The 26,881-nt window shown below is 45.5% G+C and overlaps 1 protein-coding gene and 1 non-coding gene across 3 annotated transcripts in view; one reads left to right on the top strand and one right to left on the bottom strand.

The window, feature by feature from the left end:
- The window catches only part of LOC126278462 (CD151 antigen-like), a 1,693,623-nt gene that overhangs the window by 373,603 nt on the left and 1,293,139 nt on the right, over positions 1-26,881 (top strand). The gene's annotated exons all lie outside the window — the stretch shown is intronic.
- Trnat-ugu (transfer RNA threonine (anticodon UGU)) lies at positions 18,159-18,233 on the bottom strand. The gene has a single exon. It is a non-coding gene; the product is annotated as a tRNA-Thr (tRNA).

The following is a 26,881-nucleotide window of genomic DNA, read 5'->3' as shown; positions in this document are numbered from 1 at the left end:
ACCAGCAAGCTAACACCAAAAGTAAACTACTAGTCAATGAAATCAAGCAGAAAGTAAAAGTCTGATTAGGATGCGCAACTTTAGTCAGTTATACCCAACTCACTGCGATGTGCCACACTCCATAGCAACGTGATCGGAAACCTCGCTTACCTAACCCAACACTCCAATGCTGATATCTTGTATTTGTCTTATCTTTTTCCCAGCTTAAAAACTATCCAACGTGGAGTTTAAGCGTTCCTTTTAATAGAACCCCACTGAAGCAATCAATCTAGACTGAACTTTCTTAGATACCAGTTTCATTTAGTTCAAATTTCTTAAGAGCACGCCAGTGATATAATTTTATGTGTTGATTGAGCGTTGCTAGTCAGAGATTATTAATCCTATACAGTCAAAGCACTGCACTGCATCTCTATCCTTCCTTATTTCTTTTTACGAACGCACACAATGGATAATGCTTTTTGCACTCTATCAATGATAATGGTTTATGCTACAAACCTTCATAGTTTATTAATTCCCCATAAATTAACTTTTCCACTTTTTATCACTTAAACAGTCACACAAAAACCTCTTTCATATACTTTAGGCCGAAATTTACATAATTATCGTAACAAACACTCAATGTGAATTATCTTTCACTTTAATATTCTTTGTCGTGCTTGTACTTCACCGTTTTGATTCACTGTGTAATCATTAACCTTTTTACTTCTTGAGATTCAAAGATTATGTTATCGTTTTTTTCAAGCTATGTTATATAGGGAGAAATGATAATACGAGAGACCAATTTTTCTTTAATCATGCACAGGGCCTGAGCATCATTTTATTTAACCATTTTCTTAATTTTCAGTGTCACCACAGACTTTCGTCAGCCGTGAGTGCTGGTGGTAAACTACATTCCCACTAAGCGGAAGCTAGTAAAAAAGAGAAACAAAAAACCTAAGAGTTACCGCCACTTTAAAGTATCATGAATATTCACTTAAATCAAAGCAAATCTCTTCCTCTTCAGGCGCTGACATACGCGGACCCTCTATACCAAATTGAAAACACTGAGCACTCACAATTTCAAAGAGACAATTATCGTGCTCTACTCAGTTAATAGGTCTTGGTTCTGTCAATTTCGTCAGATGCAAAATCACTATTACGCCAATTCGCGGGTGTCACAAAGTACTTGTCACTGATTGGTTCTCCCGTTTACATTAATCAAACTGGGACGTCCGTTCTCACAATAATTGCATGACAATCACAGGCCGCACTTCAATTTGAGAGTTCTTTCAGTCGGGGATTCTGTTACCTTAGGACTTACACACAGTTACAACCAATACAGTCGCGCACTCACGCCAAAGCTCCAGCAAATCCCTATTACAGAAGCGGCAACGGCATATATACACTACTGGTCATTAAAATTGCTACACCAAGAGGATGTCGTGCTGCAGACGCGAAATTTAACCGACAGGAAGAAGATGCTGTGATACGCAAATGATTAGCTTTTCAGAGCATTCACACAAGGTTGGCGCCGGTGGCGACACCTACAACGTGCTGACATGAGGAACGTTTCCAACCGATTTCTCATACACAAACGGCAGTTGACCGGCGTTGCCTGGTGAAACGTTGTTGTGATGCCTTGTGTAAGGAGGAGAAATGCATACCATCACGTTTCCGACTTTCACAAAGATCGGATTGTAGCCTATTGCGACTGCGGTATATCGTATTGCTCCATTGCTGCTCGCGTTGTTCGAGATCCAATGACTGTTAGCAGCATATGGAATCGGTGGCTTCAGCAGGGCAATACGGAACGCCGTGATGGATCCCAACGGCCTCGTATCACTAGCAGTCGAGATGACAGGCATGTTATCCGCACGGCTGTAACGGATCGTGCAGCCACGTTTCGATCCCTGAGTCAACACATGGGGACGTTTACAAGACAACAACCATCTGCACGAACAGTTCGACGACGTTTGCAGCAGCATGGACTATCAGCTCGGAGACCATGGCTGCGGTTACCCTTGACAAAGCATCACAGACTGGAGCGCCTGCGATGGTGTACTCAACGACGAACCTAGGCGCACGAATGGCAAAACGTCATTTTTTCGGATGAATCCAGGTTGTGTTTACAGCATCATGATGGTCGCATTCGTGTTAAGCGACATTGCGGTGAACGCACACTGGAAGCGTGTATTCGGCATCGCCATACTGGCGTATCACCCGGCGTGATGGTATGGGGTGAAATTGGTTACACGTCTCGGTAACCTCTTGTTCGCATTGACGGCACTTTGAACAGTGGACGTTACATTTCAGATGTGTTACGACCCTTGGCTCTACCCTTCATTCGGTCCCTGCGAAACCTTACATTGCAGCAGGATAATGCACGACCGCATGTTGCATGTCCGGTACGGGCCTTTCTGGATACAGAAAGTGTTCGACTGCTGCCCTGGCCAGCACATTCTCCAGATCTCTCACCAATTGAAAACGTCTGGTCAATGGTGGCCGAGCAAGAGGCTCGTCACAATACGCCAGTCACTAATCCTGATGAACTGTGCTATCGTGTTCATGCTGCATGGGCAGCTGTACAAGTACACGCCATCCAAGCTCTGTTTGACTCAATGGCCAGAAGTATCAAGGCCGTTATTACAGCCAGAGGTGGTTGTTCTGGGTACTGATTTCTCAGGATCTACGCACGCAAATTGCGTGAAAATATAATCACATGTTAGTTCTAGTATAATGTATTTGTCGAATCAATACTCGTTTATCATCTGCATATCTTCTTGGTGTAGCAATTTTAATGAACAGTAGTGTACCTTTGTGCTTACCCGTATTAAACCACTCACTCACAAAGTGTTCGCGTAAAGGCGATACAAAATACACAACAATCCAGACTGAAAAGAACCTCCCCTTAGCATGAGATACGGAACGCCTAATTGCTAGTTACTCCAAGGTTAGCTCGACCAAACTTTACACTATCACCAATCACATGAAAACGCGAGAAAGAAGCAATCTCATAGCGTGTCTCACAACGAGTTACTCTATTAAAGGAAACTCCAAATATCATCGCACATCCCACTATCGATTGCGAACAATACACCTCGCACAGTAATTACATATAACTTCCCATATAGGCCATAACCCCATCACGGGTTCAACTAATAACTTTAGGAGCCCAAATCCGACATCAAATCATTCCAGCGCCAACTCCAAATAGGCTTACACTTCCAGAGTGTCACGAACTGACTGAAGTTACCCTGTGACCTCAATGGTGACTAACTCTCCGATGTCTCAAATTTAGCTCTCTACACGAGGTCTCAACGGTAACTCCTCTTGAAACAAGGGACAAAAACCAAGAACCAGAATGTTTGAACAAACAAACATGTCATGTTAATTGTCTCTTTCTCACAACTTTCATTATTAGATGCTTTCGTTCTTCTTCAATAGCGGCCAGCTGCGCATCAGTCGATATCTTTGCCGCGCGCCACGCTGCTGCTATCGTCGCGGTTGTATGACACCTCTGACCGCGATAGCCTCCGCTGCTTATGCTCTTTCTACAGCATAATTTTGAAAACATTTTCAAAAGCAAATACAAATAAAATTAACAGCCCCCCTTTTTTTTATATCGAAATTGACACTTTGATAAAAGTTGAGGCCACATACGTATACCTCTCACACTATTTTTCAATTTTGGCGCATTACATGCATCTCTTGGCCTCCCTCCACGATTTTTACCCTCCACGCTGCCCTCCAGTACTAAATCGGTGATCCCTTGATGGCTCAGAACATGTCCTACCAACCGATCCCTTCTTCTAGTCAAGTTGTGCCACAAATGTCTCTTCTCCCCAATGCTACGTAATACCTCCTCATTAGTTATGTGATCTACCCATATAATCTTCTGCATTTTTCTGTAGCACCACATCTCGAGAAGTTCTATTCTCTTCCTGTCCAAACTAATTATCGTCCATGTTTCACTTCCATACATGGTTACACTCCATAGAAATACACTCCTGGAAATGGAAAAAAGAACACATTGACACCGGTGTGTCAGACCCACCACACTTGCTCCGGACACTGCGAGAGGGCTGTACAAGCAATGATCAAACGCACGGCACAGCGGACACACCAGGAACTGCGGTGTTGGCCGTCGAATGGCGCTAGCTGCGCAGCATTTGTGCACCGCCGTCGTCAGTGTCAGCCAGTTTGCCGTGGCATACGGAGCTCCATCGCAGTCTTTAACACTGGTAGCATGCCGCGACAGCGTGGACGTGAACCGTATGTGCAGTTGACGGACTTTGAGCGAGGGCGTATAGTGGGCATGCGGGAGGCCGGGTGGACGTACCGCCGAATTGCTCAACACGTGGGGCGTGAGGTCTCCACAGTACATCGATGTTGTCGCCAGTGGTCGGCGGAAGGTGCACGTGCCCGTCGACCTGGGACCGGACCGCAGCGACGCACGGATGCACGCCAAGACCGTAGGATCCTACGCAATGCCGTAGGGGACCGCACCGCCACTTCCCAGCAAATTAGGTACACTATTGCTCCTGGGGTATCGGCGAGGACCATTCGCAACCGTCTCCATGAAGCTGGGCTACGGTCCAGCACACCGTTAGGCCGTCTTCCGCTCACGCCCCAACATCGTGCAGCCCGCCTCCAGTGGTGTCGCGACAGGCGTGAATGGAGGGACGAATGGAGAAGTGTCGTCTTCAGCGATGAGAGTCGCTTCTGCCTTGGTGCCAATGATGGTCATATGCGTATTTGGCGCCGTGCAGGTGAGCGCCACAATCAGGACTGCATACCACCGAGGCACACAGGGCCAACACCCGGCATCATGGTGCGGGGAGCGATCTCCTGCACTGGCCGTACACCTCTGGTGATCGTCGAGGGGACACTGAATAGTGCACGGTACCTCCAAACCATCATCGAACCCATCGTTCTACCATTCCTAGACCGGCAAGGGAACTTGCTGTTCCAACAGGACATTGCACGTCCGCATGTATCCCGTGGCACCCAATGTGCTCTAGAAGGTGTAAGTCAACTACCCTGGCCAGCAAGATCTCCGGATCTGTCCCCCATTGAGCATGTTTGGGACTGGATGAAGCGTCGTCTCACGCGGTCTGCACGTCCAGCACGAACGCTGGTCCAACGGAGCCACCAGGTGGAGATGGCATGGCAAGCTGTTCCACAGGACTACATCCAGCATCTCTACGATTGTCTCCATGAGAGAATAGCAGCCTGAATTGCTGCGAAAGGTGGATATACACTGTACTAGTGCCGACATTGTGCATGCTCTGTTGCCTGTGTCTATGTGCCTGTGGTTCTGTCAGTGTGATCATGTGATGTATCTGACCCCAGGAATGTGTCAATAAAGTTTCCCCTTCCTGGGACAATGAATTCACGGTGTTCTTATTTCAATTTCCAGGAGTGTACTTTCAGAAAAGTCTTCCTGACACCTAATTTTATAGTCGATGTTAACAAATTTCTCTTCTTCAGAAACGCTTTCCTTGCCATGGTCAGTCTACATTTTATATCCTCTCTACTTCGACCATCATCAGTTATTTTGCTCCCCAAATAGCAAAACTCTTACTACTTCAAGTTTCTCGTTTCCAAATCTAATTCCCTCAGCACCACCCGACTTCATTCGACTACATTCCATTATCCTCGTTTTGCTTTTGTTGATGTTCATCTTATATCCTCCTTTCAAGACACTGTCCATTCCGTTCAACTGTTCTTCCAAGTCCTTTGCTGTCTCTGACAGTATTACAATGTCATCGGCGAACCTCAAAGTTTTTATTTCTTCTCCATGGATTTTAATACCTACTCCAAATTTTTCTTTTGTTTCATTTACTGCTTGCTCAATATACAGATTGAATAGCATCGGAGATAGGCTACAATCTTGTCTCACTCCCTTGCCAACCACTGCTTCCCTTTCATGTCCCTCCACTTTTATAAATGCCATCTGATTTCTGTACAAATTTTAAATAGCCTTTCGCTCCCTGTCTTTTACCCCTGCCATCTTCAGAATTTGAAAGAGAGTATTCCAGTCAACATTGTCAAAAGCTTTCTCTAAGTCTACAAATGTTAGAAACGTAGGTTTGCCTTTCCTTAATCTATCTTCTAAGATAGGGTCAGTATTGCCTCATGTGTTCCAATATTTTTACGGAATCCAAACTGATCTTCCCCGAGGTCGGCTTCTACCAGTTTTTCCATTCGTCTGTGAAGAATTCGCGTTAGTATTTTGCAGCTGTGACATATTAAACTGATAGTTCGATAATTTTCACGTCTGTCAACACCTGATTGCTTTGGGATTGGAATTATTATATTCTTCTTGAAGTCTGAGGGTATTTCGCCTGTCTCATACATCTTGCTCACCAGATGGTAGAGTTTTGTCAGGACTAGCTCTCACAAGGCTGTCAGTAGCTATAATTGAATGTAGTCTACTCCCAGAGCCTTGTTTCGACTTAGGTCTTTTAGTGTTCTGTCAAATTCTTCACGCAGTATCATATCTCCCATTTCATCTTCATCTACATCCTCTTCCATTTCTATAATATTGTCCACAAGTACATCGCCCTTGTATAGGCCCTCTATATACTCCTTCCACCTTTCTGCTTTCCCTTCTTTGCTTAGAACTGGGTTTCCATCTGAGCCCTTGTTATTCATGCAAGTGGTCCTCTTTTCTCCAAAGGTCTCTTTAATTTTCCTGTTGGCAGTATCTATCTTACCCCTAGTGAGATAAGCCTCTACATCCTTACATTTGTCCTCTAGGCATGCCTGCTTAGCCATTTTGACTTCCTGTCTATCTAATTTTTGAGACGTTTGTATTCCTTTTTGCCTGTTTCATTTACTGCATTTTTATATTTTCTCCTTTCATCAATTATTTTCAATATTTCTTCTGTTACCCAAGGATTTCTACTAGCCCTCATCTTTTTACCTACTTGATCCTCTGCTAGCTTCACTACTTCATCTCTCAAAGCTACCCATCCTCCTTCTACAGTATTTATTTCCTCCATTCCTGTCAGTTGTTCCCTTATGCTCTCCCTGAAACTCTGTACAACCTCTGGTTTAGTCAGTTTATCCATGTCCCATCTCCTTAAATTCCCACCTTTTTGCAGTTTCTTTAGTTTTAATCTACAGGTTATAACCAATAGATTGTGGTCAGAGTCCACATCTGCCCCTGAAAATGTCTTACAATTTAAAACCTGGTTTCAAATCTCTGTGTGACCATTATATAATCTGTCTGAAACCTTCCAGTATCTCTGGGCTTCTTCCATGTATACAACCTTCTTTCATGATTCTTGAACCAAGTGTTAGCTATGATTAAGTTACGCTCTGTGCAAAATTCTACCAGGCGGCTTCCTCTTTCATTTCTTACTCCCAATCCATATTCAACTAAGACGTTTCCTTCTCTTCCTTTTCCTACTGTCGAACTACAGTCACACATGTATATTAAATTTTCGTCTCCCATCACTATCTGAATAATTTCGTTTATGTCATCAACGGCATAGTAATCAACTATTTTATGCAACATTTCTACTTGCGTAGAGATGATGTCTAAATCTTCAGAGCTTAGGTAATCTTTTGAAGTTTCATTTTTGGCATCCGACTCGATTCTGTTTATATTTTCCGTTCGCGTCCCACACAATGTCTACGCGAGCTACTATACATGGTGTTAGGATTATAGGTAGAGATTTGGTTGTTACTGATACCGTAATATGTACCATCTCCATCGTGTTAGGTTTTTTTTCTCTGCGTCTAACAGTCTTCTAGCAAACGCTTCACATAATTTACCAACTTATATTTTCTGCATGGTAGTAACTGCACCATGAAGTGGACTATGCCAGTCAATATAGACTACCGGTTTAGGTTCCATTTCTGCATACTTCAATACCTGACTTGCAAACATATGGAAAATAGTCACTCATAGCCTGCTTGTTCCACGGATACATGGTAGTAGCAACTACTACATGTCATAGTTATAATTATTAGTCTGAAGATTACGTAAATCCTGATTTAACGTTGTTCGGTATACTGTGCTCAGTTATCAACAGAAATAACTGCACTCATACGCCAAACACCGAGTGTAGTAATCCGTATCCTCTTAAGTAATGCGTTACATTTAGCAGCTTTCAACACATTGCACGGATTTGGTCACGTCTCCGTCCATGTCGTCGATCTCAAGTCCCTGTGGGATTTTGTCCTTCGCTCTTGTTCCTGTGTCTGTGGGTCATCCGCTTTCCTCCAACCTTTTACGCCTACTGTGTATTTTTTTCAGATGTCTCGTATTTCTTCGTGAGTTTACGTGTGGTCCATTTTGATCTTCCAGTCTCTCCCAAAAGCTGCCCTTTTCCTCAGCAGTAATGTTTGTGGCGTCTTGTATGTTTGTGATGCCGTTGGATGTAGCCTTGGTTGTCGGTATTGATTCTGTTAGTAATTGAGACGCGTGCACGTTATCGCTTAGCGTCTCGCTCATCTTGTTTTGTTCCCTTCCGGCTTTCGCATTTATCTGATTGGTAGTTACAGGCGGAGGAATTTGCAATTTATCTTGTCTCGACTCGGGCGTAGTAATTAGTTTGTCCATTACTCGTGCGGTGGCGCTAGTTATTGGGTTAGGCGGTAGTTAGTTGCATCTCAGTTCTCGCTGTAAGGTTGTTTATTTCGTGTTAGTCTGCTTTAACGGTGAGACCTGTTGTTCCTGATGTAGTGTTTTCCATGGCGGGGCGTTCTGCACACTTGGTAATGTTCAGTAGTTTCCTGAAATTCCTGACACCGTACATGGGTCCACGCGCGCGTTTTTGTACTGTTTATTTGGTTTTGGACATACTGCCCTCAGGTGTTTGATCGCTCCACAACTGGCACAAATCCTCAGCAGTCCATCATACATTGCTAAAGCTTTAAATCCCTGAATTAATACGTATGACGGGGTATGTTTCTTATTCTGTCACTTTTTACTCTGTTACCGACATTAAAATTCTGTTTACGACCAATTTGTCAGATGATGGCAAAACCACTTCGTAAAAAGGAAGCGTCTTTCGAAACTGATCAAGAGTTTCTTCAACGGAACACTGAACTTCCCAACTGTTTTAAGTTCCAGACCTGCATAACTGATAGCCATGTTGCGTGAAATGTACGTCTCCTTGGGCCCTATTCATAATTTCACAACATGTTTCGTCGTTATACAGTGTGGTCCATTGATAGTGACCTGGCCAAATACATAATGAAATAAGCATCAAACGAAAAAAACTACAAAGAACGAAACTCGTCTAGCTTGAAGAGGGAAACCAGTTGGCGCTATGGTTGGCCCGCTAGATGGCGCTGCCATGGATCAAACGGATATCAATAGCGTTTTTTTTCCTTCAAATAGGAACCTCCAATTTTTATTACATATTCGTGGAGTACGTAAAGAAATATGAATGTTTTAGTTGGACCACATATTTTGCTTTGTGATAGATGGCGCTGTAATAGTTGCAAACGTGTAAGTACGTAGTATCACGCAACATTCCGCCAGTGCGGGCGGTATTCGATTCGTGATACATTACCCGTGTTAAAACGGACCGTTTAGCAACTGCGGAAAAGGTCGATATCGTGTTGATGTATGGCTATTGTGATCAAAATGCCCAACGGGCGTGTCCTATGTATGCTGCTCGGTATCCTGGACGACAACATCCAAGTGTCCGGAACGTTCGCCGGATGGTTACGTTATTTAAGGAAACAGGAAGTGTTCAGCTACATGTGAAACGTCAACGACGACCTGCAAAAAATGATGCCCAAGTAGGTGTTTTAGCTGCTGTCACGGCTAATCCGCACATCAGTAGCAGACAAACTGCGCGAGAATAGGGAATCTCAAAAGCGTCAGTGTTGAGGATGCTACATCAACGTCGATTGCACCCGTACCATATTTCTATGCACCAGGAATTTCATGGCGACGACTTTGAACGTCGTGTGCAGTTCTGGCACTGGGCACAGGAGAAATTACGGGACGATGACAGATTTTTTGCACGCGTTCCATTTAGCGACGAAGCGTCGTTCACCAACAGCAGTAACGTAAACCGGCATAATACGCACTATTGGACAACGGAAAATCCACAATTGCTGCTACAAGTGGAACGTCAGCGACCTTGGCGGCTTAATGTATGGTGCGGCATTAGGGGAGGAAGGATAATTGGACCCCATTTTATCGATGGCAATCTAAATGGTGCAATGTATGCTGATTTCGTGCGTTATGTTCTACCGACGTTACTACAAGATGTTTCACTACATGACAGAATATCGATGTACTTCCAATATGATGGATGTCTGGCACATAGCTCGCGTGCGGCTGAAGCGGTATTCAATAGCATATTTCATGACAGGTGGATTGGTCGTCGAAGCACCATACCATGGCCCGCACGTTTACCGGATGTGACTTCCAAGGATTTCTTTCTGTGGGGATATTTGCTATCGTGATCCACCGACAACGCCTGACAGCATGCGTCGGCGCATTGTCAATGCATATGCTAACATTACGGAAAGCGAACTACTCGCTGTTGAAAGGAATGTCGTTGCACGTATTGCAAAAGGCATTGAGGTTGATGGACATCATTTTGAGTATTAATTGTATTAGTGTGGTATTTGCAGGTAATCACGCTGTAGCAGCATGTGTTCTCAGAAATGGTAAGTTCACATTGGAACAACCGAAATAAAATGTCCAATGTACCTACGTTCTGTATTTTAATTTAAAAAAAACGTACCTGTTACCAACTGTTCGTCCAAAATAGTGAGCCATATGTTTGTTACTATTACAGCGCCATGTATCAGAAAGCGAAAAAAGTGGTCCAACTAAAACATTCATATTTCTTACGTACTACACGAATATGTAATAAAATGGGGGTTCCCATTTTAAAAAACTCAGTTGATATCCGTTTGACCTATGACAGCGCCATCTAGCGGCCCAACCAATAGCGCCATCTGGTTTCCCCCTTCACGCTAGACAAATTTCGTTCTTTGTAGTTTTTTCGTTTGACGCTTATTTCGTGAGAGATTTGACCCGGTCGCGATGAATGAACCACCCTGTTTGTGAGATCGTGTAGATACAGTTACAGAGATTCGAGCCCACTAGGAGGGTCAGCAGCAGTCTTTCCTCCCGTGAACTATTCGCGACTGGAGTAGAAAAAGCGGGACGTGGCAGTCATATCAAAGTACTCTCCGCCACACCCGCCGACGGAGTAGAGACGTAGATCTGGAACCTCACCGCTCACGGTATTTGAAAAAAACGATGAGGTACGTAGGCTAGATGATCAGCATTTAACATGAAGTCACCGTCCGGCAGGCCCCCCAAAGACATACCTTCCGTGTATCAGCGGTCGTACAGTTGTGGCTGTTCTTTTTGTTACATACCTCTAACGTTCAGAACACATCTCGTAGTGTGCAGTTCGCAGTGCTTAGAAACTACCAAACAAATAAATCAAGTTGATGGTCTTCACAAAGCGGACGATTATAATCAGGAAAACGTGTGCAGAAAATGAACGGCCGGCTAGCCGCGCGGCTGTGTGGGGCGCAGGTTTTCGCTGCGCGGTCGGAATCTCGCTGCTCCGTGAAACACGGGCCGGATGACAGCCCGAGATAACCGCACCCATACTTCACTGGCCGCCCGGCGCTCTGTCGCTATCACTGGGGCTGCAGGTGCTCAGAGTTCCCATATTTCCCCTATGCGCAAAGAGTCCTTTCAAACACTAATCGAATTTGGGGCGTGTTTACTACTGTCCGAGTCAGTATTGTTGTTTTCGTCTAAAGGAAATTACTGTCAAAATAAATTCGGTACGTATGGCGAAGGAAAGGACTTTGAGCTTCCTAGCTAGGCAAGCATCGTATAGCGGAATCGAAAATTTGTTGTGCGGATGGACTTCAGACTCAGCGACGGAATTTTTGAGCGAAAATAACACTCTGTTAGTAGGCTGTTGAGGTATTTATGTCGGTAACGTCACGTAGCGCTCTGTATGAAAATTACTGACCGTGCTGTGTGCAGTCTGTGGCTGGTTTGCATTGTTGGAATATTTGCTATTGTAGTGTTGGGCAGTTGGATGTGAACGGCGCGTAGCGTTGTGCAGTTAGAGGTGTGCGGCCAGCAGTGGTGTATGTGGGAAGAGAGATGGCAGAGTTTTGACAGGGGACGATCTGGACGTGTGTCCGTCAGAAAAACGAAATTTGTAAGACCGGATGCCATGAACTGATTGCGACTTTCGAACACTATTAAGGTAGATATATTGTTTGTTATCCATCAACATGTTTTATTTGCTAACTATCCCTATCAGTAGTTAGTGCCTTCAGTACATAGAATCTTTTATTTAGCTGGCAGTATTGGCGCTCACTGTATTGCAGTAGTCAGAGTAACGAAGATTTCTGAGAGGTAAGTGATTTGTGAAACGTATAGGTTAATGTTAGTCAGGGCCATTCTCTTGTAGGGATTATTGAAAGTCAGAGTGCGTTGCGCTAAAATATTGTGTTTCAGTTTGGTGTTGAATAAGTAAAGGGAGAAATGTCTGAGTACGTACAGTTTTGCTCAGCTGTTTGAAACTCAAATAACGTAAGAGATTTACCAGCACTGTCATTCTTAATTTTTCCAGCGGGATGTTTCAACTGGAAACAGCGAAGTGCACCGTTACGCTGTAACTCGCTTTTCAAGTCTTCTAAAAGAAGTGAAATATTAGAACCAGACATAAGTTTTTTAAAACTGCGTGGCAGATTAAAACTGTGAGTCAGTCCGAGACTCGAAATCTGCACCTTTGCATTTCTCGGGCAGGTGTTGGACCGACTCTTCACAGCCCGCCTTCCAAACTTCACAGTCGGTAGACCACTTGCCCCCTTAAAGGGATGGGTCTCGGTCCGGCATACAGTTTTAATCGGCCGGGAAGATTGATATCAGCGCACTCTCTGCAGAAAAGTGAAAATTTTCGTTCTGAAAAGTTATTTACTTTATGCGAGATGTAAAACTTTCCCGGCGTACATACTGTTCCACAAAAGTTCGGGCAAACTGCCGGATGTTCGCAACTTCCTGCCACAATATTTCGGCGCAGAGTCTTCTGGCCATCCTCAGGTGATGCTGGTGGACACTCCCTAAGCTCTGGGATTTAAGGCCCCGAAATTTTGTGGAACAATATGTACGCCGGGAAAGTTTTAAATCTCACATCAAGCATCTCTATGGTTAGGAACTGTTGCAGTGTATTCGAAGGTTCGATAAGTTACGGGTGGGGAATTCCTTATCTCCCCTGGTGGCCAAACTTTTTGTGAAAGATTTTGAGGAGCGAGCACTCGCCTCAGCTACTTTTAAACCAACAATATTTTGGCGATATGTCGATGATACTTTTATAGTTTGGCCTCATGGTTTGGATCGTCTGCGAGAGTTCCTACAACATCTGAACTCCATACAAGAAAAGATAAAATTTACTATCGAGTTAGAGAAGGAGCGTTGCCTGCCGTTTTTAGACGTATTGGTGCGACTTAAGAACGATGGCACACTTCGTCATTCGGTGTATAGAAAGCCCACTCACACAAACCTTTACTTGCAAGCCGCTAGTTGCCAACATCCGGCACAAACGATGGGTGTTTTGATGATATTGATTCACCGAGCCCACGTTATCTCTGACACCGATAGTTTGCAAACGGAACTGGAGCACCTGCAGACTGTATTTCTGAAGAATGGGTACTCGTCCCAGGAAGTGGAGAGAGCGCTGCAGACCTAGTAGATACTGTCGGAAGTTCCATGCGGCCTTTCGCGGATGATGCTGTAGTATACAGAGAAGTTGCAGCATTAGAAATTTGTAGTGAAATGTAGGAAGATCTGCAGCGCATAAGCACTTCGTACAGGGAGTGGCAACTGACCCTTAACATAGACAAATGTAATGTATTGCGAATACAAAGAAAGATGGATCCTTGGTTGTATGATTATATGATAACAGAACACACACTGGTAGCAGTTACTTCTGTAAACATCTGGGAATATGCGCGGGGAACGATTTTGAAGTGGAATGATCATATAAAATTAATTGTCGTTAAGGCGGGTGCCAGGTTGAGATTAATTGGGAGAGTCCTTAGAAAAAGTAGTCCATCAACAAAGGAGGTTGCTTACAAAACACTCGTTCGACCTATACTTGAGTATTGCTCATAAGTGTGGGATCCGTGCCAGATCGGGTTGACGGAAGAGATGGAGAAGATCCAAAGAAGAGCAGCGCGTTTCGTCACAGGGTTATTTGGTAAGCGTGATAGCGTTACGGAGATGTTTAGCAAATTCAAGTGGCAGACTCTGCAAGAGAGGCGGTCTGCATCGCAGTGTAGCTTGCTGTCCAGGTTTCGAGAGGGTGCGTTTCTGGATGAGGTATCTAATATATTGCTTCCCCCTACTTATACATCCCGAGGAGATTACGAATGTAAAATTAGAGAGATTCGAGGGCGCACGGAGGCTTTCCGGCAGTCGTTCTTCCCACGAGCCAGACGCGACTGGAACAGAAAAGGGAGGTAGTGCCAGTGGCACGTAAAGTGCCCTCCGCCACACACCGTTGGGTGGCTTGCGGAGTATAAATGTTGATGTTGATTTAGGAAGAGGCTTTTAAAACGACCGCCTATTTACCATATATTGGTAATATTTCAGCCCAAATAGGCGGAATACTAAGAAAATATAAAGTGGAAGCAATCTTCCGCCATGCACCAAAAATTTCGTCGCTGTTGGGATCTGTCAGAGACGACCTAGAGCTGCGCAAGGCAGGTGTTTACAGGATTCCGTGTGAATGCGGCAAATATTGTACAAGGCAAATGACGCGTACTGTGCAGGATCGCGTTGTAGAACATCAGCGGCATACTCGCCTTCTTCAGCCTTGTAAGTCTGCCATCGCAGAACACTGTTTCCACTGGTCCCGTCATGAATTACAATGAGACAGTAATTGAGGCCCATACGTCTAACTCTTGGAGTTCTATTATTAATGAATCCGTGGAAATACGGCTGTCTGACAATGAGTCTCTTGAATTCGGCATGGAATCCAATTGTCGAAAAACTTCGTGTCCTGCGTAGCCGGCTTACGTCTGTGATGGAACCGCAGGAAGACAGTCGAATAAATATCGATGCGGCGAGTTTTCACCACGAACACGCTCAAGTAGCGCACGCGCAACGCCAAGTGAACCCACCACGCATCTGCCGGAGGGGCCTTAAATACTAGAGCTCAGGGAGTTTTCGGCAGTATCGCCTGAAGTTGGCCAAAAGACTGCGCCGAAATATTGTGGCACGAAGTTGCAAACATCCGGCAGTTCGCCCGAAATTTTATGGAACAATTATTTGCTTTAGTTTCTCTGTCTGTAACTAATTTTAGTGTTATTAGTACAGTAACTGTTCGGAAGTATCCTGACACCGCTCTGTAAAGCGAAACTGACCACCAGGTGTCACGAGAGACGGACCCGCCACTGTAAATGGAGGCGGGACGTGTCGCGTTGCCAGCTGAAAGGCAAAAACAGTAGAGTGAGGCGCTAGGAGAACTCACTGACTTCGGAAGCGGACTAATAATTGGACGTCGTCAAAGTAACAGACCCATCATGGACACTTCAGCACTTTCAAACATGTCTAAGTAGACTGGTGGTGGTGTGATTTGTAAGAGGATCAGTCACAGCTAAATCAAGACCATGCTGCCGTCGTGTACTGACGGAGAGGGACCCCCCCGAACATTGTGGAGAGGGTTTGTGGAACTTCGCACGAAATTAGTGGAAGGAAGCTCATGGGTTCCATAGAGGTAACGGTAGTCAAGCCAGCGTAATGAATGTGCACAGGGAGTTGGAAACACTGGGGCACAGTGTTCGCGCAGCTCCTCATAAAGTGCTGTATATATTGGCGTAGTCAGCGCTGAGTGGCGGTTGAGGAGGCGTAAAGAGCGTGGCCGCAGGACAGTGGGTGACTGGACACGGATGATTTGGAGTGATGACTCAATCTGTACCCTGTGGCAATCCGATGCACCGGTTTTGGATTGGCGAAAGCCTGGAGAACGCTACCTATCATGTGTAGCAGCAACAGTAATGTACAAAGGAGGCGAGTTAACGAAATGTGAGTGTTTATTGTCGTTAGGACGTAGTCACCTCATTGTGATTAAGGAACGATAAATGAACTCATTTAACAGGGTTGTGCTTTAAGCTGAAGAGAAGCAGAAAGAAGGTTAGTGGCGAACGTCCCGTCGGTTACGAGGTTGTTAGAGACGGGTACAGTAGCAAAGATGATTACTGTTTTGAAATGCCTGGTTAAATCCGCAGGACAGAAAAGGTAAGGAGCCAAAAATGAGCAGCTGTAAGTTACACTCGAACACACAACTTTATTTAGTTGCCCAATCATTAAAGCGCAAATTTTCGAGTTTAACTATCCACTGAATATGTCACAAAATCTTATGGGTTAAGGGCACAACCTCTTTAATTTTTAAAACGGCCGAAAACCCATGATTTAAAACACAACTACAGTAAATTTTCAAAGACAGAAAGCATAAGGTTTTATCCTTAAATAATATTTCAAATGAGGCTGAAGGCAGAAACAATCTAAGACTTCACAAGTAAGGAATTTTAATTTTAAAACTGCTGAAGGCCCATGATTTAAAACCCAACAAAAAGGATACAAATTCAAACCATCGGCTATGAGCCACTAAAATACACAATCAAACACCAATAAGAAAAGGCAGTACAGCTAGCGGCACTCGGAAGTTTTCCGGGGGTCGGTCTACACTTGAAACATTAACGCTCGCTTAGGGGAGACAAGTAGTCGGCACAATTATATCCGATCCGTCGGCAAACCAACCAAGAGACAGTCAACGGATCCACCGACAACACGACTTGATTTCTACCCAATCAGTATACAAGGAACTCCAAAGCCAAAACGTGAAAGGCGTAGCAGCCCACGACCAAAAATTGCATAAGCTGTCAAAACTACACACACATGTTGGACAGCGACAACACTGTGAGGAAAGGACACTACCTGAATCTTATGTCACCGGCCAGGGTAGGTAACCGGAACGCTAACGGCCACAAGGCAGAAAATTCCGCTGGTGCACTTTGACTTCAAATAACCAGAATACAGTTAAACTCCACCGGATGGTGGCCAACCTTTCGCCAACTCTAACACTCGCTGTTGCCCACTGGAATACCCCCAACAGCCAACCATGAAAACCAGCGGCACAATGTGAACAGACTGGCTTCAGTAATTAAATCGCCACTCAAATTTGATGTCCTGGGTCGGTGAGCCACGAACACTGTAGCAATCGGAACAGCTCCCACACACTCCGACACTCCGACCGCCAGCGGGCCCGGCGCACTGCGCCGCGCGGAGATTTCCTGTCTGATCCACACCAACCGACCGACTGCCGCTCACCGGCTACCCGGAAACTATAAGCACCATACCAAGATACGAATATCGATACACATCGCTGCTGCCACACGTAGAAAGAAGAAGAACGACGGCATAACCGCAATAACCGTGGGAAACCAAACGCAGAGTAACAATCAAGGTTTAAACCAAGACATAAGCCGGGGCGAGCACACGTCATGTTTTTATCAGGATGACGGGGGAATCTGGCATAAAGCAGCGTCTGTAAGACAATGGTTTATAGATTATATCTTGTCCGAAATTCACTAGCCTGGCCTGAACACAATGGAACACCTGCAGGACGAGACAGAACATCACCTTCACTCCAGACTCCAATACCCAACATCACGACCTTCTATGAAGACACCCCAAATAAATGTGTCCTAATAGGTATCCGGACACTTTTGATCACATAGCGTATATACCCGCGAAGCAACGACTAAGAAATGCAGGCGATTGAATTAGTACAGGAGAGCGACGGCCGTTTGAAGTCCATAGAAAATATCGTAGGCTTGAGGCGTTTCGCAGTTACGTGTGTCACAGGCAGAGGCCGCCTTTACGTTACGTTACTTTGCTTTAATGTAGTTGGGTTCCATAGAAAGGGATTCCGAGATGCATAAAAAATGAAAGATGTACACTTTATTTAAGTTCAGTAAAATAAAATTACTTGATGTTACGAATATTATTGTATGAAGATAGTAACTGTTCCGAAAGAATAGATACCAATGATGACCATGCGGCGTCTCTAGAAAGAAATGATAACTAATTGAAACCCTCAGCTGCCAACGGGTGTTGTTAATATACGTCAATGGGGACAGCTGAAAATATGTGCCCCGACCGGGACTCGAAGCCGGGATCTCCTGCTTACATGGCAGACGCTCTGTCCATCTGAGCCACCGAGGGCACAGAGGATAGCGCGACCGCATGGACTTATCCCTTACAGGCTTCCCGTACTACGTTGCTCATTTTTGGCCACCCGGGTAAACTCTTTAATCGAGTCTCGAACTCTGACATACATTGTCCAGTAAAATTAATGTGAGCAACTTTGAGAAGCCTTGATGACCACGTTTTGTAGCGCTGACCACCACGAGACGTGCAGGAAGAGTCAGGTTCTGGAAGCTACCCATAGGGATATGGATCTATGCTGGCTCAAATGCCTCGGTCATCTGCGTAGGTTTATCGGCTGAAGATCGATGGTGCAAGCAGTCCGATGAATGTGGTCCAACAGATTCTCGATTGGGTCTGAATCTGGGGCGTTCGGTGGCCAGGGGCGAACGGTAGACTCAGCATTGTGCTTTTCGAACCACGCACGTACACAGCCAGCTGTGAGACACTCTGCACTGTGCTTCCGATAGATGCCGTCGTGGGGAGGAAAAACAATCAACATGTAGACATCGAAATGGTCGCTAAGGATTTATGAATGCTTGTGTTGTTCCACTTGTAAGTAGGCTGTTTAGTTTTTTTATTGGTAACGCCACGTAGCGCTCTGTATGAACATCACTGGCTGTGCTGTGTGCAGTCTGTGGCTGGTTTGCGTTGTTGTTTGCTATTGTAGTGTTGGGCAGCTGGATGTTAACAGCGCGTAGCGCTGTGCAGATATATATATACACTCCTGGAAACTGAAATAAGAACACCGTGAATTCATTGTCCCAGGAAGGGGAAACTTTATTGACTCATTCCTGGGGTCAGATACATCACATGATCACACTGACAGAACCACAGGCACATAGACACAGGCAACAGAGCATGCACAATGTCGGCACTAGTACAGTGTATATCCACCTTTCGCAGCTATCCTCCCATGGAGACGATCGTAGAGATGCTGGATGTAGTCCTGTGGAACGGCTTGCCATGCCATTTCCACCTGGCGCCTCAGTTGGACCAGCGTTCGTGCTCGACGTGCAGACCGCGTGAGACGACGCTTCATCCAGTCCCAAACATGCTCAATGGGGGACAGATCCGGAGATCTTGCTGTCCAGGGTAGTTGACTTACACCTTCTAGAGCACGTTGGGTGGCATGGGATACATGTGGACGTGCATTGTCCTGTTGGAACAGCAAGTTCCCTTGCCGGTCTAGGAATAGTAGAACGATGGGTTCGATGACGGTTTGGATGTACCGTGCACTATTCCGTCTCCCCTCGACGATCACCAGAGGTGTACGGCCAGTGTAGGAGATCGCTCCCCACACCATGATGCCGGGTGTTGGCACTGTGTGCCTCGGTCGTATGCAGTCCTGATTGTGGCGCTCACCTGCACGGCGCCAAACACGCATACGACCATCATTGGCACCAAGGCAGAAGCGACTCTCATCGCTGAAGACGACACGTCTCCATTCGTCCCTCCATTCACGCCTGTCGCGACACCACTGGAGGCGGGCTGCACGATGTTGGGGCGTGAGCGGAAGACGGCCTAACGGTTGCGAATGGTCCTCGCCGATACCCCAGGAGCAACAGTGTCCCTAATTTGCTGGGAAGTGGCGGTGCGGTCCCCTAGGGCACTGCGTAGGATCCTACGGTCTTGGCGTGCATGCGTGCGTCGCTGAGGTCCGGTCCCAGGTCGACGGGCACGTGCACCTTCCGCCGACCATTGGCGACAACATCGATGTACTGTGGAGACCTCACGCCCCCACGTGTTGAGCAATTCGGCGGTACGTCCACCCGGCCTCCCGCATGCCCACTATACGCCCTCGCTCAAAGTCCGTCAACTGCACATACGGTTCACGTCCATGCTGTCGCGGCATGCTACCAGTGTTAAAGACTGCGATGGAGCTCCGTATGCCACGGCAAACTGGCTGACACTGACGGCGGCGGTGCACAAATGCTGCGCAGCTAGCGCCATCCGACGGCCAACACCGCGGTTCCTGGTGTGTCCGCTGTGCCATGCGTTTGATCATTGCTTGTACAGCCCTCTCGCAGTGTCCGGAGCAAGTATGGTGGGTATGACACACCGGTGTCAATGCGTTCTTTTTTCCATTTCCAGGAGTATATATATATATATATATATATATATATATATATATATATATATATATATATATATAATGGCTTTTGAACACTATTAAGGTAAATACATTGTTTGTCCTTTACTAAAATCTTTCATTTGCTAACTATGCCTATCAGTTGTTAGTGCCTTCAGTAGTTTCTATTTAGCTGGCAGTATTGGCGCTCGCTGTATTGCAGTAGTTCGAGTAACGAAGATTTTTGTGAGGTAAGAATTCATGAAAGGTACAGGTTATTGTTAGTCAGGGCCATTCTTTTGTAGGGATTACTGAAAGTCAGATTGTGTTGCGCTAAAAATATTGTGTGACACTTTAGTGAATGTCTGAGTACGTTCAGTTTTGCTCAGCCGTTTGAAAATTAAATAATGTAGCGGTTTATCAGCACAGTAATTCATTAATTTTTCTAAGGGGAGGTTACACACTGTGCCTCGAGAAATGTTTAAATGTGTTTGAAATCTTGTGGGACTTAACTGCTAAGGTCATCAGTCCCTAAGCTTACACACTACTTAACCTAAATTATCCTAAGGACAAACACACACACCCATGCCCGAGGGAGGACTCGAACCTCTGCCGGGACCAGCCGCACAGTCCATGACTGAACCCCCGCAGACCGCTCGGCTAATCCCGCGCACTGTGCCTTTTATAATGATGAGATCACCCAGGGACTGTGATGAAAACACTCCTTCCTCCGGCGTCAAACCTTCCGGCTATTGTTACAGATGTTCATTAATGCAGTTTTTTTAAGCTCTCGCGTGTTCAACCGGCTACGATACTCGAGTGTCCACGATATTTGGCGGATATCTGTTCCGCCACCATCATCAGGTGGTGCTTCTGACAGCACGTACGCCAGAAAAGCCTCAGATAAACAGTTTTTTGATATTTCTAAAATCAGAAATAATTCTTGCATCACATTTATGTAATGTGCAAATTATGCCTCTCGAGCATAAAACTTGATTCATTAGAAAAGGCTACTTGACGTCGAATTGCGGTACAGGCGTGCTGATTCCAGCCATCGTTCCCTATGAACAGCAGTCAGTACGGGTGTATGCTCCAGGCGCCTGCTGCGGAGGACTGCATGCAGCAACGGTCTTGGAGATCCACCGTTGGTAGCCCCTTGGTTCACCTCGGCCGTCAACAGATGCACATCTATTCACCTGTAGACATTTCCGTAGCTATCGTTCATCGCTGTCATCTATGTTCTGTGGTGCACCGCTGTTGCCTCGGCGGATCCCTGTGGAGATATTACAGGGACTCGCGCACTTGGTCGCCCCAGCACTAAGTCGTATTTACAATGTATGTTTACAGACGGGCTATTATCCACAGAGGTGGAAAACAGCAGAAGTTGTAATCATCAGGAAAGGCCCTGATAAGGATCCAACGATGCCGCGAAATCCTATCGGCCTGTCTGTCTGCTAGATGTAATGGGCAAAGCATTTGAGAAGTTGCTGGCTGACCGACTTTTGAGGCACAGAACACTGCATGGTATGAGTGATAGGCAGTTCGGATTCCGAAAAGGTCGCTCCACTCAGGATGCGATCAATGAAGTTCGACGGATTGTTCACTCTGCGACATCGAAGTATGTCCTTGGCATAATGATAGACATCTCAGGGGCCTTCGACAACCTGTGGTGGCCGGCACTCTTCTCTCGACTAAGAGAGATTGGGTGCCCGCAGCTGCTGTATGGTTGTCTGGTGGCCTACTGTGATGCAAGAACTGCTAAAATAACGGCTCCCGGAGCCGTCGTATCAAAAAGAGTATCCCGTGGTTGTCCCCAGGGATCGGTGTGTGGTCCCATTTTCTGGGATATCACCATGGAAACATTGTTGAACGTTCTGCTGGGAGAGACTGCAGTTCTGGGTGTTGTTGCTTATGCGGACGATCTCGCAATTCTAGTGGAAGGTGACACTCGCAATGTGATCGAAGACAGATCACGACTGGCTGTTAGACTGTTAGCTGATTGGTGTGAGAAGACTAAAATGTCTATTGCACCACAAAAATCGCTATATATGCTCTTAAAAGGCAAGTTAAATAGGGACCCAACAGTCAGAATTAATGGCCAGGCCCGACAGAGATATGCCCGTTACCTAGGGGAATATCTAGATGAGAATGGGAGCTTCATTCCGCATATTGAACAAATAGCGACAAAGTCCTTAGCCCTGTTCAACAAGATAATATCGATAGGAGAAGGTTTCATCTGCCGTCAAAGGCAATAAACATTTACCATAACAGTATATTGGCACCTGTAGTAGGGCACGCATCCAGTGTGTGGGCCCACAGGCTAGCTCTGGTGAAGCCTGCGGCTGCTGTCAGGCGAATACAGAGGAATGTTCTGTTGAGATGCATTGGTGCATTCAACACAAGTCCAACAGATGCACTGTTGGTAATTATGGGTCTATGTCCACTACACCTGTTAATAAGACAGCACGCAGCCTCCTACTGGCTGCGCAAACAAAATATTGACATGGTGGAAAATATAATGGGCACTCCTCTGGCTAGCGTTAAATCCATCCGAGATAAAATGCTCGACATTTGGCAGGACGAATGGGATGGGTCCAGTACAGGCCGTAGAGTCCATGAGTTTCTGCCCACAGTAAGGGAAAGACTAAGGAACAAGATAATGAAGCCCTCACAGGGCCTAGTCCACTTCCTCACAGGCCACGGCCCCTACCCCACGTACCTGCATAAAATAGGTAAAAGTTTAACACCAGAATGTGACTGTGGTGCCCACATAGGATCGCCAGAACACACAGTGTTTGAGTGTCCAATATATGAACAGGGTGTCTCAGTTGAGAGACAGCTTCTCCAGACAAGAGACATAAATGTTATACTAACGAATGGCGAATTATTTAGAAATTTCGCAAATTAGTGAATAAAATCTCAAGGGAGGCCCAGCGAGCCTACTTTGGGAGAGGGTAAATGCGCTTCAGATCTAATGCGCAATTGTAAATATGTAAATACTACGTTGTTTAAGTCATGAGTTGTAGTAGCTAGTAGTTGTAGTCAATTCAGTATGGTGGTGGGGGGAATAAAAGAGTACCACTCTGGAGTGTTCTAGTAGTAGCGGCCCGCCTCCACGTGCCTAGGGATGGGCAACTCTCTGGCAAAATACCAGAGAGGCTAAGAGGCCGACTTTTCATATATAGTTTGCAAAGTAGCAGAATAAACAGATTGTTTGCATGCATTTATAAACCACTTCTGTAGCACTAATACCAGAGATAGATAGTCTTAAAACACCCACTCAAAAGTGTCAGAAAGTGGGTTACGTAGGTTTCAAAATTTGAAAAAAAAAATTGAATTTGTTGCCTCGGCGCCGGTTCTGGGTAGCGCCATTTTGTCATACACGATATACTATAACGACGGCTGCACGCGAACAATTTACAAACTTAGTCGTTTTGGAAATGCTTCCGTATTTGGCCGGATGGCCAATGATCACACTCTTTTTGGACTCAGATAAGTCGCTCTGTTTCCGTATTACCAAAACTGCACTGATTTCCACGTCCGCCTTCCCCCCCTCCCCCCCCTTCCCTGACCGTGCTGCCACTTCATGTCTGACCGAGCGAGGTGGCGCAGTGGTTAGCACACTGGCCTCGCATTCGTGAGGACGACGGTTCAATCCCGCGTCCGGCCATCCTGATTTAGGTTTTCCGTAATTTCCCTAAATCGGTCCAAGCAAATGGCGGGAAGGTTCCTTTGAAAAGAGCACGGCCGACTTCCTTCCCCGTCCTTCCCTAATCCGATGAGACCGATGACCTCGCTGTCTGGTCTCCTCCCCCTCAACAACCGAACCCAACTTGCTGTCTCAGCGTTTATTGCACGTTGACGTCGAACATAGACGGTTGTTGCATTAATGTGACTGACCCTTGTATTATCCACAAAGCATTATGTATGCTCTGACAGGTCTTGTTGACCCGGCCGGTGTGGCCGAGCGGTTCTACGCTCTTCAGTCTAGAACCACGCGACCGCTATGGTCGCAGGTTCGAATCCTGCTTCGGGCTGGGATGTGTGTGTTGTCCTTAGGTTAGTTATGTTTAAGTAGTTCTAAGTTTAGGGGACTGACGACCTCAGATCCTCGGAGCCATTTGAGCCATTTGAACCATTTGATAAGGTCGTTGAATATATATACATCCATGGACCTGGCTCGTTACAGTACTGACATGAAAATGGTTCAAATGGCTCTGAGCACTATGCGACTTAACTTCTGAGATCATCAGTCCCCTAGAACTTAGAACTACTTAAACCTAACTAACCTAAGGACATCACACACACCCATGCCCGAGGCAGAATTCGAACCTGCGACCGTAGCAGATGTGCGGTTCCGGACTGAAGCGCCTAGAACCGCTCGGCCGCAGAGGCCGGCGGTTGGCGACAGGAAAGACATCCGACCCCCACTTAAAAGCTAACTATACCAAATCCGTTAATAACCGTGCCGACCGACAAAAGTCCAAAGGTTTCTTGAATAAGGCGGAATTCCTCATCCAGTTTTAGTATATAGCACTTCTGTAATGTGTAAATTATATCCCTCTAAATTCAGATTCCCTAATATATTTTGCACTATCTCATCATTGAATGGAAATATGCAGAATAAACTAGTTTCCTAATTTTTAATTAACCTTACCAGCAATCATGTGTTAAAACTTTTTAGAGTTATTAGAGTTTGTGATGTATGTGTAATCCAAAACACTTAATGTTTCGAATTTTTTATTACACTGTTTGCTCTAAGTATTTTATAGTTTGAGAAGTTGATGAAAAGAATTGAATTATATGTATTGCATCTTGTTAAAATTTAATTATAACTGATTTACCTTGAATGATGTGTTCATTTAAAGTATATCCTTAGGTGTCTTTTCAGTGACTTGACTCGTAATACATTATATTCCGAAACTTGCAGTATCTGAAAAAGGGCAAAATTCTTATCTTTCGATAATGCAAATGGAAGGTAAATTAGATACACCAGGACTATCAGACGACCCTGAGACACTCCATGGTTAACTGCTTCAGATACTGAGTGCCTATTGCTGTGTGGTCAATATGGAACAACTTCGCTCTGCTTTCTGCCATGCAGATCAGATGAAGACCATGAATTTACTTTGTCTAGTATTACATAATAACCGATTTTGGTGCGTGTAATCTCCCATCCACTACATTGGATAAAGATGTCAGCACAAGTGACAGGCAGTTCGTCTGTTTATGTGAAGCCTTTAATATCTCGTCACCAGTCTGAACATCATGACTTCGCTTTCACACTTCCTGTGCTTCGATATTACTTGATTTGCAAGCTGCACTGATAATTTGTTTCATCACGACAACAAGAGACGGATAGAATGGAAGGCCTGCTTACCTCGGAGCACTTGAACACTCAGCGAACACTATTTATGTTGCGAGCTCAGTAATAGCGTTTTTACACACAGTAGCAAGATTTCACAAAACAATTCTTCTCCCCCACACTCAGTCTCTAAAAACAGAACCTTTATGAGATCACTTCATTGTCGGTCTTTCTGTCTGTCCGATTGCTGAAAATCCATTCCCCCAGGAATGGGAAGACGTATCAAGTTTTAAGGTCAACAACCCCTTGGCGGTGTAAGAAATTGAGCCTTCTTAGTTAATGTGATGAAAAGATGAGGCCCTTGTCACACGTTTTGGTACTCGCAAATTCACTCATTAAAATTTGTAGGCTACTTCCAGTTGACCTAGAAGCGTGAAATCTGGCGAGAAGCAATATTTTACTGTACAAGTAAACGACAATATCAGAACGTTATTAGTCTGTAATTGTATCACACGAATAAAACATTTCTTGCGTCTTTCGTTATCCGACTTCGAACTAAAATGAAAACATTCTCGAAAGTTTCGGAATTCCGCGGACCAATATCTTGCCCGCATGAGTGCCGATAACAGGCGATAATCGTCGACATTCTCAATTGCGGTGATGGATGAACTGTGTATACAAACAATTAAGATCGTGCGGTAGTGTCAGAGTGCGGAATCTACTCGGGCACTTTTATTTTTTACTATTGTTGAGACGAAATATTCATTGGTCTATCGACGTTCACCTGCTCCTGAATTCTTCCAGGATTCGCACGCCTGTCTTAATTCCACTATACTGTTTATGCAGGAAACTGCAACTTTTGTTCACACACACACACACACACACACACACACACACACACAGGCCCATGCTCGCGCGGTTGCTGCTCTCGCCAATGGCTCGTGTGGAGTAGGTAGCGGCACTCACGTTCCAGAGATCAAAGCGATGGCAGTGAATTACGTGGGGCGTTGTTCTGAGAGAAGCGTAATCTACCCACCGCCATCTCTCTCTCTCTCTCTCTCTCTCTCTCTCTCTCTCTCTCTCTCTCTGTTACATGCGCACACACCTGGCTGCCGGGATCTGTGCATCACTTACCGTCGATCAATGCTGGCTATTCACTACACATACTATGATATATAGGCTCTTTACGGGCGGAAAGCGATTAGTGCTGTGGCCAGCTTGTCAGCACCAGCTTTGGTAGTGGTGGTGCAGTCTACAGTCCAATAGCGATAATCCTGTGACGCTGTCGTTG

This window comes from Schistocerca gregaria, chromosome 6 (genome assembly GCF_023897955.1).
Source record: "Schistocerca gregaria isolate iqSchGreg1 chromosome 6, iqSchGreg1.2, whole genome shotgun sequence".
In the NCBI taxonomy this organism is placed as follows: domain Eukaryota; kingdom Metazoa; phylum Arthropoda; class Insecta; order Orthoptera; family Acrididae; genus Schistocerca; species Schistocerca gregaria.
The sequence above is the reverse complement of the archived record's forward strand: the minus strand, read 5'-3'. Positions and strand labels throughout refer to the sequence as shown.